The sequence below is a fragment of the Corythoichthys intestinalis genome, chromosome 21, assembly GCF_030265065.1.
Source record: "Corythoichthys intestinalis isolate RoL2023-P3 chromosome 21, ASM3026506v1, whole genome shotgun sequence".
NCBI lineage: Eukaryota > Metazoa > Chordata > Actinopteri > Syngnathiformes > Syngnathidae > Corythoichthys > Corythoichthys intestinalis.
The window spans coordinates 5,376,330-5,393,484 of NC_080415.1; the positions used below are offsets into that span (position 1 = coordinate 5,376,330).

The 17,155-nt window shown below is 37.8% G+C and overlaps 1 protein-coding gene across 1 annotated transcript in view; it reads right to left on the minus strand.

Annotated features, from left to right (window-relative positions):
• LOC130909559 (muscarinic acetylcholine receptor M1-like) overlaps window positions 1-6,930 on the minus strand; it is a 45,775-nt gene extending 38,845 nt beyond the window's left edge. The window contains exon 1 of the mRNA XM_057826192.1: window positions 6,840-6,930. The gene's annotated coding sequence lies outside the window, so the exon portion shown is untranslated. The remainder of the gene's footprint in view (window positions 1-6,839) is intronic.
• Window positions 6,931-17,155: the final 10,225 nt, after the last annotated feature.

Below are 17,155 nucleotides of genomic sequence, written 5' to 3' on the forward strand. Positions count from 1 at the left end.
GACGCACAATTTAAACACCCTGAACCTAGCGAACGCAACAACAACTATGATCGGGGATTGCCACGAGTTAACTTTCGGCTAACGTCGCTAGTTTATACTGTTCATTCCACAACAGCTGGCAGCTCTGCTTTGACAAAGTCATCAGTCATCTATCCAAAAATCACACTTACTTTTTGGCAAATCCTTGATCATAAGCAGACCGGTTAAGGAAGCAGGCATCTTCGAAGTGTTTGCAGCAGAGAACACTACTCGATGATGGCGTGAAATTCATTCGCTTCGTGCGAACAAAAGATGTCCATTTACGTGCCCTGCTATCCTTTGGCCACTCATACAACTTTTCGTTTGAGTGAGAACAAAACATCGCCACACACGGCCGTGGCATCTTACCGAGAAGCAATGCAACAAACAATACTGTTCTATGGCGCACTTCCCTCGCACTTCCCGGTGTGATGCAATTTCCGAAGATTGCAGAAGAAAAGCATTTTCGTTGTCAAGGGCGTTGCTATGGGTTAAACAAAAAACTGGAAGGGTTGCGTTAAACAAAATAACGAAAATATGCTTATAACTGTTTAGCCATTGATATTATTCATAAACACGGTTGGCCAACCTTACTTCACATTACTGCTTTAAGATAGTGGACTTCTGTTAGTCAAATTAGGCTAATTTAATCTACTAAATTTACATTTCGATCAGAAAAGATGGACATTTGAACACCAGTTGTTTTGTGTCATATTGGTAAAATGTGTGTCGTTTTGAACATAAGTGTACATATGTGTGTTAGAGCTTTACAAAAGTTCAAAAGTGAAGGAAATAAAAAGCTTCAAAAAGCACAATTGCCTTGTTTGCTGTCTGTCAAGCTGAAAAACTTCTTGTTTATTGAGGACAAAATATGTCATATTAATAAAATAAAGATTAAAAAAAAAAAAAAAAAAAAAACTGGTGAGAAAATGGCAGATGAGACTCCGGCGTCATAAAGTCGAAATCACGTAAGTCTAGTAGGTCGTAACTAGAGGTTAGATTTTGTGCCCGAACCCGAACCCGACCCGACCCGACCCGACATTCGGGTCGGGTCGAGCCCACATTTTAAGCATTCACGTTCGGGTCAGTTCGGGTCGGGCCGCCATGCCGGACTAATAAATTATTAAAAAAAAAAAAAAAAAAAATGGAGAGCAGGCTCTCTGTATTGCGCTTCTGCTTGTGCGTGTGCACGAACGCCGTGGCGCCGGCCGCTTTTTCATTTCCTTGTCAGAGAGGCGCGTCCATGTGAGAACAATATCCCACACACTCAGAAATATGTTTAACAAACTTTCCCAGCGTTATTTCGTTGTGTGAATGCTTTGATAATTCTCAAAAAAATATGTAGATTATTTAAACATTAAGAAAACTTGCGTTTTTTTCTGCCAACTCGAAGAAATGAAAATAAATTGCTGCTGCTGCGTTTTTTTCCGCGTCACTCAAAAAAAAAAAAAAAATGGAGAGCAGGCTCTCTGTATTGCGCTTTTGCTTGTGCGTGTGCACGTCATGAACGCCGTGGCGCCGGCCGCTCTTTATTCTTGTCCTCCCGCTGTACCGTTTGGCACGGCCGAGGCGCCGCCCTCATTTTCATTTCCTTGTCAGAGAGGCGCGTCCATGTGAGAACAATATCCCCCACACTCAGAAATATGTTTAACAAACTTTCCCAGCGTTATTTCGTTGTGTGAATGCTTTGATAATTCTCAAAAAAATATGTAGATTATTTAAACATTAAGAAAACTTGCGTTTTTTTCTGCCAACTCGAAGAAATGAAAATAAATTGCTGCTGCTGCGTTTTTTCCGCGTCACTCAAAAAAAAAAAAAAAAAAAAAAAAAAAAAAATCGGGTTTTTCGGGCTCGGGCCTGCAAATCTAGTTAAGTGATCGAGCTCGGGCCGGGTCGAGCCTCAATACCAGCGGGCCGTGTCGGGTCGGGCTGGATTTTTTAGGCCCGAACTAGGCTCTAGTCGTAACCCAGGGACTACCTGTATATTTACAGTGGTACCTCTGCATACTGTACGAATTTAATTCATTCTAGGACCTGGTTTGTAAGTCGAAATGGTCATATGTCGAGCGGGAATTTCCCATAAGAATACATAATAATTCAATTTATTCAATCCACAGCCCAAAAACCTACACTAAATCCTTCATTAATACTTCAAGTGTAACAGAGTTATTATGGATTTGTGTGCTTCCTCTTGTTCACATTAGAAGGCACAATAGCCCCCCTCTACTCATGCAGTGACTATAAATAGCTGGGCGCGTCGCAGGTGGCGCCAGTTGTGTTTTTGTCATCAGCAAAGGTGAGTTGGATTGCATTGCTAAATTGCTATTAGTTTAGCGCCACAGTGCTAACCAATTTAATTATCCTTTAGAAGGTTGTGGCGAGGCCTGTGAGACTGACCAGCTCGCATCGTGTTTGTGTTTTATGCAGGTACAATTATTGTTTATTCTATTCCTGCCAGTTGTATTTTTGTCATCAGCAAAGCATGTTGTGGCAAGGCCTGTGAGACTGACCAGCTCGCATCGTGTATGTGTTATGCAGGCACAGACAATAAAAAGTCAACCATCCACGTCTCCTGGAAATATTTTAAAGCACAACACAACCCGGAGTCCAGGAGTTAGAAGCTCTGAATCGCAGCAGACAAAGAAAAAGGAATTACGCAAGTACAATGACTAATAGCAATTACACATGGCAAAACAAATGAATTATACATACAAATCGGAATATTAATAATAAATGGAAATTAAAAACATTGCTTTTAATGTTACCTATCTGATAGAGACTGGCGAACAGAGGTGGAAGGAGATGAAGGGTGTACGTGGAACCGTGTTCTGTCTAATTTAACAAATGCATTAAATAAAACACATGTAAAGGAAATAAATAATGAAAAAATAAGAAACAGCAAAAGTGTTTTTATTGTCAACTTAACATACTGGCTAACGGAGGTCGAAGACAGTGGGTGTGTTGGTAGGCAGGAGGGAAGGAGGGGGGGCCGGTGAGCTGCGTTGTCTAACCAGTTCACTCACAAACACACCACGCTCATATTTTTTTATCATTTCCTTCTTAATTTCAGTGGTAAAATCTTTTTTCTTTTTCACCGCGTGCACTAACCTTCTTGCGACCCATATTGATTTCTCTCACAAGAAAATCTGCCATGCGTCTGTCTTGCGGGGAAACCATGAACTTGCGACACTCATAAATCGTCGTATTTCAAGCATGTCGTCCTATGTCGAGACAAACGACGAGTCAAATTTTACGTCGGATGTCGAAAGGATCGTATGTCAATGTGATCGTATGTCGAGGTACCACTGTATGCACACAGTACAGTGGTACCTCAACATACGATCGCTTCGCTACACAATCTTTTCGACATCCAATGTAAAATTTGACACCTTTGACATTTGTTTCTACATCCGACGATATGCTCCAAATACAACTATTTTGACAGCGCCGCAGTTCCGTTGTTTTGCCGGAAGACGGACGCACGGCTGATTTTCTTGTGAGAGAAATCAACATTGGATCCAAAACGGTTAGGGCAGGTGGATAAAAAAAAGAGAAGGTGATGCTTACCATTGAAATGAAAATGTGAATGATAGCAAAATATAAGCGTGGTGTGTGCATCCATGAACTGGGTCGAAAATAGTCTTCTTCTTGATTTCCAGCAGAGTCGATGCCTACTGGCACATTGCTGCCTTTCTCAATGTGTCGATCTCGGCCGGCGGTCCTCCTCTGTTCGCCAGTCTTTATAAGTTAAGTGACAATTCTTATCGTGGTAACATTGTCAAAGAAAGCGCTAGCATCGTCAAGTTTCGAATCTTTTATTCCATCAACTCGCCTAGTGTGTCTGCTGCCATTGACGCCAGGCTCAAAACAGAAAGTAAAGTCAGGTCAGCCCCACGCTGCGTTCAGGTACAGCAAAAAAAGTCTGCCACATTAGAACCCGATTTGTTACATTATTACAGGTATTATTATTATTACTATTATTATATTATTGTTATTCTGATTTTTATTCATAATTCATTTGTTTTGCTCTTTGTAATTGCTATTTGCATTAGTAACAGCAGTATTTCTTAAGGATTTAGTGTAGGTTTTTGGGCTGTGGAACAAATTAATGGAATTATAATGTATTCATATGGAAAAATCCTGCTCGACATACGACCATTTCGACTTACAAACAAGGTCCTGGAACGAATTAACTTCGTATGTAGAGGTACCACTGTATATCAAGGGCATAGGTTTTTAATGGGACGGTAGTTACATAACACTACCAACTACCTACCAACATTTAAGCAACCTTTTTTGTTATCGGTAATTTAGATTGTCTTCCAATATGCTGTAAGGATAGAATTGACTCTACCATTATTAAGTGAATAATTTTAATTACTATGTTCAGACTAAGTCATGTGAAAATATTAGGACACCCTATGGAAGCCTGTGTGTTTTTGTGACATATTTGGTCATATGGATATTTAACATAAATTTTAACAATCTTGAGAGATTCAAGTAATACAACTAAACAATTAAAACTGGGAAAAAAAGTAAGTAAAATGCAATTTTAAACAAATGCAATTTCTGTTGAGGAATAAATTAGGACCCCCCCCCCCCCCCCCCCCATACACACACACATTCAATCCCACTTAAAATGACTAAAAACACAGGTGCACATGATTCGAACATCAGCTCGCCTTATTTAAACCTCACATTTAGTTTGGTGTGCCCGACTGTTGAAGTGACAGAAAACATGATGGGATCATAGGAGCTGTCTGAGGCCTTCAGAAAGAAGATTGTAGAAGATCTCAAAAGAATATAAAATCAGCCATTCCACTGTCCGGAAAATAGTCTACAAGTGAAGGACATTCAAAACTACTGCCAACATGCCCAGGTCTGGCTGTCCAAGCAAGTTCAGCCTGAGAGCAGACCGCAAGATGCGAAAAGAAGTCTCCAAAAACCCTAAAATGTCATCATAGGACCTACAGCAGCCTCTTGCTACTGTTGATGTGATAGAGCATTCCTCTAACAATCAGAAAGAGACATCACAAATTTAATCTACATGGGAGGTCTGCAAGGAGGAAACCTTTGCTCTCCAAGAAGAACATGAAGACCAGACTGAAGTTTGCCAGAGTGAATGTAGACAAAGACCAGAACTTCTGGAATAATGTTCTTTGGACAGATGAATCTAAAACTGAATTATTTGGACACCAAAACAGAGGACATGTTTGGCGTAAATCAAATACAGCATTCCAGGAAAAGAACCTCATACCAACTGTGAAGCATGGAGGTTGAAGTGTCATGGTTTGGGGATGCTTTGCTACAGCAGGACTTTATCAGCTCACCATCATAGAATACACCATGTATTCTATCATGTATCAGAGGGTGCTTGAGGAACATGTGAGATCATCTGTGATTTTTTTTTTTTAAGCTGAAGCAAAACTGGACCCTGCAACATGACAATGACCCATAACATACCAGTAAATCCACCAAAAGGAAGAAATGGAGAGTCCTGGAATGGCCAAGTTAAAGCCCAGATCTTAATCTCATTGAGATGGTGTGGGGTGATTTGAAACGGGCTGTACATGCAAGAAACCCCTCAAACATTTCGCAGCTGAAAGTATTCTTAACTGAGGAGTGGGGCAAACTTTCTTCAGACCGATGTCAAAGACTGGTAGATGGCTACAAAAAGCGTCTCACTGATGTTATTTCAGCCAAAGGGGGTAACATTAGTTATGAGGTGGTAGGCTGTCCTAACCTTTTCCTCAGATAGAATATGCATTTTTGTTGATATATTTGGTTTGATGAGTAAAACAATGTTCATTTTTGTTGTTTACCTGCAATTAAATCACTTTCTTTTCCAGAGAAAAAGAAAAACAAGATCCGGCATTGATATGTGAACTTTTCTTAATAAAGAATTAAATATCTCATGATGTCCTAATTTTTTCACATGACTGTCCATTTATCCCTTTTTACTTGCTGAATGTGCCGGTCAATTTTTTCCCCCTCAAACGCACGTTTGATTGGCTGATGACTTGCATTTATTTAAAATGTATTTATTTATTTTCTACATTATATATTTGCAGCATGTACAGGCATTTTTCAGATAAGCATGCATTTTTCAGATAAGCATGCATTAATCATAATCGAGGTAAAAAGTTTTCATTTTATGTTGAGTTTGGCTGCGCTTGTGGGCAAAAGCGGTCGTGTTTTACCTGAAAAAAAGTCTCAATTTTTATGTATTTTTTTTACACACTGACTAAGTAGTTTTTTCAGTTATATTTAATTTATATATTTAGACAGACAATGTTGCATGGTCTTAAGACAAATGTTTATTTTTGCATTTCTGGATAGTTAACAAGTTTATATTTATTGTGTATGTTAATACAATTTAGGCTCAAATATCACATTTAAATTTGCTAATAAAATCCAGGCATTTATTCTTAAAGTTTTCAAAATGTATCTTTAGTACTTTTTCAATTCAGAAGTTTGAATGGAAAGGTGTATCACCTGAACCAATACACATGAAAGTTAGTATTAGTCAATAATGCTTCTCTTACTTTTTTTTCTTTACTTTGTTAGAATAAATGTTTTGTGTGGTTTTACTAAATATTTCAAATTTCCAATGTCGACACAATTCACTTCACAATTTGAATTGTTTAATATAGTTTACTGTAAACTACATTTCATAATTCAAATGGTTTAACAGTACTTGATTTCTATGTGGGGAAAGGAGATCATAATACTCTAATGTAATTAAACTTAAATACGCAGTTTTTACTATTTTATTTACTATATAAATTAAGAGGTATGGTAAATTATAAAAATGAACTTACCGGGTGCATTTATGATATCCTCCTGGAAACTCACAGCTGCTTGTGCAGCATGCTGCTTTCCTTAGCTGCTCATGTGTTGTGTGTGACTGGAGCTGACAGTGCCGCCTTTTAAACTAGCTATGCAAGGAGTTCTACTTGACAAAGGAAAGGATGGATGAATTTAAAAAAAAAAATGATAAAAACAAAAGTTGGGATACTACATACATTTGATTTATTACATACATTTGCTTTGTTTTTGTTTTTGTTTTTTTGGGGGGGATGACTACTTAAGTTCAAGTAAAAAAAGTATTCACCGAAAATAGGGCTGCGACTAACGATTATTTTGTAATCGATTAATCAGACTTTTAATTAAACGATTATTCAACTCATCGGATAAATGTCCCTTTTTTCAATTACCTTCACAATTTAACTTGCAGTGTTTTTGGGCATGTTGTAGGTAACAATCAAGACAATGGATGACTGTTTCCTTCCTAGATAATATTTTAATTCAGTTTCCTGACTTAACTGTAGTCTACAACTGCACTGTTTTAAGGACATAAAACATTTTAAAGTTTTTCAGTAAAGGATCAGAGTATAAAACATAAAAAGAATTTCTCAGTACACAAATAAGACAAAAGTCCTGGTCATTCAAATTTTTTTTAAAAAAGTGCTGCTGATTGACAATTTTTTTCTTGTAGGGGCAAAGAACTGATAAAAACTGTGATAATGACTTATTTATTTTCTTTCAACAAACTAAACAACAAAGTTGAATAAGGAGGAGGCAGACTGTAATAATTCATTTTCTTTATCAAACAGTTGTTCAAAAATACAATCAAAAATCCAAATTCCCTCTCTTGTATGACAATTTACAGTTTGAATGAAAGGGGATTAAGCTGTTATATGTGTGTGGTTTCTTTATAAAAAGAAATGAGACAACTTTACTATCTAATAATAACTCAAGTGCTAATATGCTTCTCCAAAACAAAATACAAAGACTTAGCATAATGGCTAACTAGCTTAGCGCCCCATACGAAGTATTAACGTCTCAGCAACAAAGAATACAAAGAAAGTAATTGCCTTCATATACTTACCTCTGACGGAGGCACAATGGATCTGACAACACAAAAGACAATGTAACTCTCGACACTAGGGCTGCAGCTATCGAATATTTTAGTAATCGAGTAATCGACTGAAAATTCTATCGATTAATCGAGTAATCGGATAAAACAAATATATTTTTTGGTGAAGAGCAATTATAAATATACATAAGAAAACAAGACATTTCACCTAATCTTGAACCATTTTCAGTTAATCAATGTCTTTATTTTTGATGTATATTGTTGAAAAAAAAAAAAAAAAATATATATATATATATATATATATATATATATATATATATATATATATATATATATATCTTACCTAAAAATGCCGTTACGCTTGATAACACACATCACTGAAAAGTTAGGATTTTTTTCCCACGTGTTTCAATTGAATTTCTATTTGTGTCAAGCCATTTTTAAGTTCTAGTTAAGTTTTAAGTTAGTCTAAACTGTAAGTCCTGATAGGATTTTGAGTTTGTGCAGTGTTTAAAATAAATGTATGATACATGCTGTATTGGAGCACATTAGGGACCAGTGCTACTTGGTGTTTTATCCAGCAATGACTACTGAGCTAAAATTGATAGTTAGCATTATTAAGTTTTTATTTTACACCCTCATCACTCCACAATGCTATGTTATGTTAAAGCCTGTATGTAAGACACGTTAGCCACGCATCAGTCATAATTAATAGAAACCTAGCCCTCCGCAGGGCTAACGTTACGTGAGCTAGTAGTGACAGTAACGTTAATCTTCTTTATTAGCGCTTAGCGCTCTTTATTAGCGCTTAGCGCTCTACTGCTTTAGGATGGCGGCTGTTTACTAACGCTGCCCAGACGCGGCCGAGTCTGTCATTATGCATCTAGTTCAACATACATGTGATCTCTATGAGACGCATCAGATGCTACCTGCTATCAACGTAGCATCGTGCGGGCTAGTATTTAGCAACGTCGGCGTCGATTGTAACGGCTGTCGGCTGCAGTAATTCTTTTTTTTCCTTCTTCCTCTCCGCACGTGACATTAGCGCGTTGTCCCGCATTAAAAGTAGTCCGAGCAAAACGTGATGCTTAGAGCTGTCAAAACAAACGATTACTCGAGGTGAATAAAATTACTCGCATCAGTTTTTAAACTCGAGTTACTCGAGTTGCTCGAGTATTCGTTTCAGCTCTACTCGACACTTCGTAATATTATTGATTCAGCAACCCAACCTGAGTGTAGCAGTAAACTCTTTTTGCTGGCACGTGCGCAAACTCACATTACACGCAAACAAGGACCCAAACAGGACTGCTCATAGCCGCTGGCAAATATCAATTATAAAATTCGTTGGAAACTAATTCATTAATAAGTTTTATTCCATTTTATTGATTTGTTGTTGCAGCTTTACAACTCAAGTAAAAGTAAAAAGTCTAGTGTGGTAAAACTACACGTATAAGTACATTTTGCTTAAAATTTTACTCAATTAAATGTAACAGAGTAAATGTCACGTTACTGCACACCGTATTAAACAAAAAGAAAGAAATAGCTAGATACTGTGGTGTGAAAAAGTGTCTGAACCTTTGGGAATTTCTCACATTTCTGCATAAAATCACCAACAAACATGATCTGATCTTTGTCAAAATCACGCAGATGAAAAAAGCAGTAACTGCTTTAACAAAAACCACCCAAACTTTTATATTTTTTCATATTTAAATGAGGATAGTATGTAAACAATGACAAAAGGGGGAAAAGACAAGTAAGTGAACGTTCACATTTAATATTTTGTAGCCCCCCTTTGGCAGTAATAACTTCAACCAGGCGCATCCTGAACCTGCAGATCAGTCAGGACTAATCTTGGCCCATTCTTCTCTACAAAACTGTTGTAGTTCAGTCAGATTCCTGGGATGTCTGGCATGAATCGCTGTCTTTAGGTCATGCCACAGCATCTCAATGGCGTTTAAGTCTGGACTTTGACTTGGCCACTCCAGAACGTGTATTTTGTTCTTCTGAAACCATTCTGAAGTTAATCTACTTCTGTGTTTCAGATCATTGTCTTGTTCCAGTATCCATCCTCTTTGTAGCTTCAGCTGTCTGACAGACGGCCTCAGGTTTTCCTGAAAAACATCCTGATAAACTTTGGAATTCATTCCTTCATTAATGATTGCAAGTTGTCCAGGCCCTGAGGCAGCAAAACAGCCCCAAATCATGAGGCTCTCCCGCTCATGCTTCACGGTGGGGATGAGGTGTTGATGTTGTTGAGCTGTTCCAGTTTTCTTCCACACATGACAGTTTGTGTTACTCCCAGACAATTCAACTTTGGTTTCATCAGTCCACAAAATATTTTGCCAAAACTCCTGTGGAGTGTCCTAGTGCCATTTTTGCTAACATTAAACGAGCAGCAATGCTGACAGCAGTGGCGTCCTCTGTGGAGTCCTCCCATGAACACCATTTTACATATAGTTTAGGTGTGCAAAGAGATATTGGACTGTCCCATTGATATCTGTAAGTCTTTAGCAGACACTCTAGGGTTCTTTTTTACCTCCTTTTTTACCTGCGCTGAATTCTTTGCATCATCTTGGGTGGATGGCCACTCCTTGGGAGAGAAGCAACAGTGCCAAACTCTATTTGTAGACAACTTCTCTGACTGTCGATTGATGAACATCCAGACTTTTAGGGATGGTTTTGTATCCTTTCCCGTCTTTATAAAAATCAACGATCCTTGATGGCAGGTCATCAGACAGCTGTTTTGACCGAGCCATGATGCACATCAAACAATGCTTCTCATCCAGACATTTCTTACTAGGTGTGTGTTTTATAATTGCCAGGGCAGCTTCATCAGTGATTGGGCACACACCTGACTTAAAATGTTTGGTAAAAATTGGTTTCAATTGCTCTTTAAGTCTCATTAGGCAGAGGGTTCACCTACTTATTCCCCCCTTCCGTCATTGTTTGCATGCTATCCTCAATTAAAATAGGAAAACCTATACATGTTTGGGTTGTTTTGGTTAAATCAGACACTGTATTTTCATCTGTTTGCTTTTGACAAAGATCCGATCACATTTGATGGTGATTTTCTGCAGATTTGTGAGAAATTCCAAAAGGTTTAGATACTTTTTCATACCACTGTACAAAGCAAACATTTTACAAGGTCAAAGAATTCAACACCATACTGTAAAGCCTTTGACTGTCAATTGCTCTTTATTATTTAATCCAAAGGATGGTGGCAGGTCATATGTTTCTTTACTACCTTAGCCTCTACTTCAGAAAAGTATGAATTCCTAGTTATTTTAGTTTTTCCACATCTGCTGTTGAGTGTATTCATAAGTTTCACAGCATTCTACCTTAAACAGACAGTATCATGGCATCCCTGCCCTCTTTCTTTCAGTCCCATGGTCAGGAAGTCCATCAAAACTCACCTCACATCATCTCTGTTCATCATTTCTGTTGGAAATCCTTTTAAGGGATCCTTGTCATGCATCACATATTCTCTCCATCACCATCTCTAATTCCATACTCTTCATTTGAGCAGCTGTTCAACAAGAGCAAAGCAAAGCATTGAGAAGGATATATTTGCACAATACTGTATTTTGTGACGGTAATTTTTATTTTTCCTTTTCATGACACATACATTTATCCCCCCAAAAGAAAAGGATTCCAGATTAATTTATTTAGAATATAGGCGCACAGTTGTCCCTAACCAAAAGTTTTAAGAGTGCAAGCAAAATTTAAACCGTCTTATAAGTACAGTTGTGTTCAAAAGTATTCAACCCCAACAGTAGATAAGTGTTTTTGCAAGTTTGATGTTTCATTTTTCTCTTGTTTATAATCACATCAAATAATGATATGTCAAAAAGACAAATACAAATGAAATAATAAATTTTTGGGGGGAATATTCCAATTAATGGCATTTCTGTGATTACCTCATTGACAAAATTATTCAATCCCCCAAGTCCACCACTCTTAAGAACAAAGATTTCCATCAGGTGTTGTCAAACAGCTGATGAAAACAGCTGTATATGTGAATGGAACCCTAATGAGCAGCAATTAAAGTGCCTGTGACAGCATAAAAAATCTTAAATAGCATTATTATGTGAATTAAAATCCTATTTTGAGACGATTCGACTATACAGTATACAACTAGGGTTGTTCCGATCATGTTTTTTTGCTCCCGATCGTCTTAGTTTGAGTATCTGCCGATCCCGATATCTCCCGATCCGATTGCTTTTTTTTGCTCCCGATTCAATTCCAATCATTCCCGATAATTTTTCCCGATCGTATACATTTTGGCAATGCATTAAGAAAAAAATTAATAGAACGCGGACGAATATATACATTCAACATACAGTACATAAGTTCTGTATTTGTTTATTATGACAATAAATCCTCAAGATGGCATTTACATTATTAACATTCTTTCCGTGAGAGGGATACATGGATAGAAAGACTTGTAATTCTTAAAGGATAAATGTGACTTTGTATATTGTGACTAAATATTGCCATCTAGTGTATTTGTTGAGCTTTCAGTAAATGACACTGTAGCCATTTAACTTCTGCCCAAATGCATGATGGGAAGTGCAACCATGGCTGTGCGTCGTGGTACCAATTGATGTACCTTCTCTGCGTTGGGAAAAACAATAGGGTGTTAAGAAAAAGATCAACTACTACCTTTCTTCCCCACATTGCTTCCCACAATTATTCTAATCGTTGGGAGAGGGATTGTAAGACTTTAGCCATTTAAAAAAAGGATCCAAAGGCTGCTTAAATTCACTCTACTCATTTTACGCTGCCTTTTAGCTCTATATACTGTATGGTTAAAACGCCGCCATTATAGATTGAACGCGACAATGCCCGAATGGACAATGACTCTGGAAGAGTGTAACACATTATGTCTGTAACGTTAAATACAATTAGTTAACGATTTAATAAAAAAGAAATATATATATATATATATATATATATATATATATATATATATATATATATATATATATATACACACACACATATATATATATATACATTTAAAAAAGGCATGTCCGATATTTTTTTACCGATTCCGATACTTTGAAAATGACGTGATCGGACCCGATCGATCGGGATGTTGCTCGATCGGGACATCTCTATATACAACAATTTGGCAAAGCGCTGATGACGAGAAATTAGTCTTTTAATCTGCCGTTGAGTCCCGCCTGTCATTATAGCGCTCTAGCGTCCCCAACTGGAGGATGACGTCGGCAGGTCACGATTTAATCTAATTTAGAATTCAACCTATTAAGGGGGAAGATTCAGAACGAGGAAAATACGACACAGAGCACGCAACGTAACTTGCTCGCTGCCAGGGGTATGCCAATCGTTGAAGACAATCGACAACCTTGCCACCGTGTGATATGATTCGGGGTAGTTTTGTGTGATTTTTCGCTTCGAGAGGCGAGAATCAGACTTGTAAACTCTGCTCATTTTGGGTTAGCATGTTATTACCTGTCACGCCTCCTGGTTTGTTCATGCTCTTCGCAGCCGGGGCAGGGAAATGACAAAAGCCAGACTAACTCCGGTGGCAAAAAATATCGTTCGGGAGGTGCAAGGAGTCGACAGTTTTGACCATTGTGGACATAGTTGGAGTTTGACTTTTGGGGCGGGGGGGGCTGGGGGGCACAATATGTTGATGACCCCGAAACGCAGTGTCAGCGATAAAATTAACTTACAAGAATATTTATAATAATTAGATTAAATTGGGTGTTTTTGTTTCCCATCATTCTTGAGGGTAATTCTACAATCAGGCTGCTTAGGCGATACCTTTCTCCAAGATTGTCATCCATTGAATATGGTATGCCCACCGGTGTCGTGCCAATGTAGTTACCCCAGTCTGGGTGGAGCCACTGCACTGCACTAATTTGCTTGATTTCCATGTTTTGGTGATGTAGTTATCTACGAGGTTTTAAAACATGGCATGTCCATAAAAAATAAAAAAAAAATTCTGTCGTATACCGTAACATACGTACTGAACATTAAAAAGGCAATGTTTCACTGTTTTTCTTGTAGGATGACCTATAACTGTAATTCAAGTCCAGTATGGAGTTTCTCCAGTTTAGTAAATGTCGATGTCCAAAATATATAACTGTGGTTCTTTTCTGGCTTCAATTAATTGTTTAAGTCGATAACCCTCATAACTAATGTGTGTGTGCGTGCTCCCGCGGCCAGGGGACACAATTTTTGACGCGGGTAACTACATTGGCAAGACACTGGTGGTGGCTCTGTTGTACAATTAGCGTGTTTAGTGGGGCAAATTGAAACTCCGCTCACCATTTTGACGGTGGTCTCTAGCGTTTCATGGTCCACATTTTCAATCCTTGGTTCTTGCTCAGTAGTTGTTGTCACTTTTGGAAGTTTACGTTTGAAAAAAATTACGTATATCTTGCCTTTTCAGTCCTCGGGTGGTTTTGGCTAAGCAAAGCAAATGACCGTCTAAGGTGCTCATCACATAACAATAATTCGAACAATAATTTTGACCCATTATAAAAATATCTTTTTTTTTTTTCATTTCATTCATTTTTGTTTTTGTTTTTTGTCTCTTTTTTGTTCTTAATTTTAAAATCATATACTGTTTAGGAAAGTCAATTACATGCAATGACACTTTCCGGCCACCGGGGGGGGGTCTGGCCCCCCTTAAAAAACAGTTTATGATTATGGAGTAATTTTGCCATGTCGTACTGAATAAATGATTTTTTAAATATTTCATATTCTATTTAGCACAAGACTGTTATTTGCCATGATCATACCATTTACACACCTCTCCCTGGTGCAGCAACAAACGCCAGCAGCACATTGGGCTGGCGTGATGCGAAAAATAAAGAAAATAATCCGCAAAATAGGCTGAATCGGCAGTCCTTCTGCATACTGTATTACTGGCTGTATACTGAAGATAATTATCCCGCTGAAGTCACATTCACATTTGTCAATCCAGGAAGTCACTTTTTTTCATGGTGCGGGATTTAAAAAATTGAATGAATATATTGATCGCTTCCACACACATCCAAGCGGTCCATTTAATTCAGCATAAAATACCGCATGAAATATAAAATAAACATGCTTTTTGCTGTCATAGGCACTTTAATCAAATTTAAAAAAGGACTGTGACACATGGCTCTTCTTGGCAGTTAATGACTTCCTTACAACATGGAGAAGTCCAAGGAATGGTAAAAAATGTTCAGAGAGGAGGTCATTCCACTTCATAAGCAAGGAAATTGATATAAAATAAAGATAGCAAAAGGACTAGAAATTTCAAGAGACACAATTGGGAACATAGTTCACAAGTTTAAAGCTAAAGGCATAGTGAAAACTCTACCTGAGCATGGTAGAAAGAGGCTACTGTCTGCAACTGCTGTACTATACCTTAAGCCAAAGGTGGAGAAACAGCTGAGGAACTACAACAAGACATGTCATAGGAAGGTATTCAGGTTTCATCCCAGACAATAAGATGCACACTGCGAAATGATGGCTTCCATGCAAGAACTCCCACTCTATGGAGTGATGAGACCAAACTGGAACTTTTTGGGCCAATGGCTCAATGGTACGTGTGAAGGAGAAAGAATGATGCCTGTAAAGAAAAGAACACCCTTTCTACTGTGAAGCACAGTGGGGGGTCAATCATGTTCTGGGGTTGTTTTGGTTCTTCGGGTACAAGGAATTTTCAGTGTGTTCAAGGTATTATGAATTCAGTTCAATACCAGGAGCTCTTGAATGCATGCAGTCATTGACAAAGCTGAGGCTTGGGTGAGGTTGGACCTTCCAACAGGACAATGATCCTAAGCATAGCTCAACATCTACCACATCTTGGTTGGAAAAGAAGTGCTGGAAGATTCTGGAGTGGAATCACCAGACTTAAATGCCATTGAAAATCTCTGGCGGTACTTGGAGAAGGCAGCTGCAGTACGAAAGCCCAAAAATGTAAATGAACTGGAGGCCCTTGCCCATGAGGAATGGGCAAATATACCAGTGGATCACTGCAAGAACCTTGTGTCAAGCTATGCTTCAAGTCGAAAGGATGTTATTGTTGCGAAGGATGTTGTGCTAAGTACTAAAGTTATACATACCAAAGGGGTTGAATAATCTTGTTAATGAAGTAATCACAGAGAGGCCATAAATTGGAATATTCCCAAAAATATTTTTGTTATTTCAGTTGTATTTGTCTATTTGGCATGCCATTATTGAATGTGATTTAAAAACAAGATAAAAAATGATTGTCTAACTTGCAAAAACACTTATCTACTGTGGGTGTTGAATAATTTTGAACACAACTGTAGATATATTGACTTTACAATTTAACAATTCACTACATAACTGAAACGGGCCTGTCAACGTTTGGCTCAAGGGCATCACTAGACCTAATAATTCATTTTTTTGGGGGGGAGGGGGTATTTGTTTGGCTTAATGTTGTTATGTAAGATGTTATAGTACAGTATAACAATAACAGTTCATATAGATAACTTTGTGCTGAGAAAAAAAAATCTGTTTAAAAAAAAAAAGAAAATCTAACATCTTAAGCAGTTACTTACAATGTTACTTATTACTTCAGTGTTCTTTTCACTAAGTATTTTTTCACTTGTACCTGAGTACATTTTTTTGATGACTGCTTTTACTTTAGTAATATTTTGAAGTAACACTCCTCTTACTTGAATAAAACTGTTGGCAATTCTACCCACCTCTAGTCGTCAGCAGTGCCGGAACTAACGCCCTTGCATTTGTTACGTTATATAAAGAAACTACTTTTTACTCTAACTTCTAACGTAACTTGTTACATTTTCTCATCCTATAATGACCCTATAGTTATTCTACGAGCCTTACCCGCATTAGTTATGTTATTGTCATCCAAGTGAAACGTCTTCCCCCTCCAGCATGAGTCTATCTGTCATTTTACAGATGTCTCTGCTGCTCTCTGTATCTGTGATGTTTCCTGTTGACAGCTTTGTGCTCTCATACCAGCCTCGGAGTCCACATAGCTCTTCTCATTCTAACTTGAAGACAGTACTTCCCAAAAGAGATTAAATAGACTGATATAAAATTTTAAAAAGTTGCATTACTTACCGTAATTTTCGGACTATAAGCCACTACTTTTTTACCTCATTATGAATCCTTTGGCTTATAGTCCACTGCGGCTTATTTGTTGATTTATTTGGGTTAATAGGTAACACTTTATCTGACAGCGGCGTCATTAGACTACCATAGGACCGTCGTAATTATGACATGCCATTAGTATGGGCATTA